Below are 1,776 nucleotides of genomic sequence, written 5' to 3' on the forward strand. Positions count from 1 at the left end.
CCTGAGGCTGTGGCCTCTTCCAGCCCAGCCTGAAGGTCCCTTGGTGTCTGGCCCCAAGCACCAGCTGCACATCTCAGGTGGTCCCTGCATGGACGAGAGAGGCTGAGGAGGGTGTGGCTTCACTATCAACGTCACCTCAGGTGCTTCATGGAGCTGGTGGCCATAGTGGCCCTGGGGTCTGGCCCTGTGCTGTGCTGACTGGTCCCCCAGCCCTCCTGAGCGCTTCCTTCCCACACCTGCACCCAGGTCTAAGCCAGGCCCTGACCCTCAGACCCCCCCTGCCCCCCACAGCCAAGTCCCTCTACGACCCCAGGAGCCCTGTGAGGAGGGGTGTGCTGGACCCAGCAGGAAGCAGCGCCTTGAGCAGCTCCCACCCCGTATGCTCTCAGAAAGTGCCTGGCCTCCCCTCCGCCACCTCTCATCTCCCACTGACCTCCCCATTACTGCCCTTGCACAAACCCCCAGTTGTCCTCTGGGGTCCTCCTGGCCGGCGTTTCAGCCCGGGGCAGGGTGGCTGGGGGTGGTGGGAGGAAGGGCTGGCAGGCAGGTGGGCAAAACAGTGTCCAAGGCTTAGGCTGACTGAGCTTCCTGGCTTCCTGGCCCTCAGACCCTGAGCCTGGGCTTGGTCACCCCAGATCAGGAAGGAAGGACTCGTGACCAGTGGCCCAAGTAGGGTGGAGTCCTGGCCGTGCCAGCCTGTGGCCCTGGCCACCCCAGGAGGACACGAGCCCAGGGCTAGGAGGCTGCACCTCACTCCCTCCCGGGCTCCTGTTTGTTGCCTTCCCTCCAGTTCAGTCGGTGGCCTGCAGCACCTGGTCCCTCTTTTCAAAGAGCCCCCCTACTTAGAGTCCTCATGGCTGATTTCCCTGGGCCCCTAGCTCTGGACTGTCGGGGCCTTGCAGCCTCCAGTTGCATGGAACCTCATCCTACCCTGGACTGGGCCTGGGTGGGAGGAGGACGAACAGCTGCCAGAAGCCTCAGCAGGGGACCAGGAGCCCCAGCCCCACCCAGCCTCAAAACAATAAGCCACTTAGTTCTCTGCTGTTCTGCTGGTAACAAACTTAACCAGCAGATTTTCCCAGCTGTTGTTCCTGTCCCACCTCCTCCCCTTCCCCAGGGAGTGTCCCAGGCTGGGTGGGGCAGGGGTTGATTTCCCTCCTGCAGGGTGTCAGTGGTCGGGGCGTGGGGGGGCGGGGGCGGAACTGCAGGGGCAGCCTGTTTCCCTGCGGTCAGCTTAGGGATCCCATGTCCCTCCACCACAGCGGGACAGTGGCTCCCGGCTGTGCTCCACTGGGAGTGGTGAGACCCCTGCGCCAGCTCACCCCTGCAGCCATCTCCTCCCTGTGCTCAGGCCCCCAGTGGAACCCAGGGAGTGATGGGCCACTGGCAGGAGCAAGGGTGGGGAGGCCCAGGCCTAGAGCCCCCTGGGGACAGCCTCTCCTTTGCGTCTGCCAGCCTGTGGGGGCGCCTGATGCCACGTCTGCCCCTAACAAAGCTACGGCCAGGGTGCTCTGCTCCGAGTCCTGGGGAGGCTGACTCCGCTAAAGCCTTTCCTTGCAAACTGATTAAGTCTTAGAGGCCAGTGAGACGCTCCAACGCTGCGAATTGCCGCATCTGCCCTCTGCTCAGCTAGAGTCGCTCACCCTGAGGTAGCAGCCACTTCAGCTGTCTGGTTAGTTTCAAGGAGAAAAACGTGACTGCGGGGCCAAGATGCTCTGCTCAGCGCTTCAGAGGGTGGCCCCTCCAGACAAGCTGTTGGGAGCAGCACTGCTGTGG

The sequence above is a fragment of the Manis pentadactyla genome, chromosome 4 (assembly GCF_030020395.1).
Source record: "Manis pentadactyla isolate mManPen7 chromosome 4, mManPen7.hap1, whole genome shotgun sequence".
Classification (NCBI taxonomy): Eukaryota; Metazoa; Chordata; class Mammalia; order Pholidota; family Manidae; genus Manis; species Manis pentadactyla.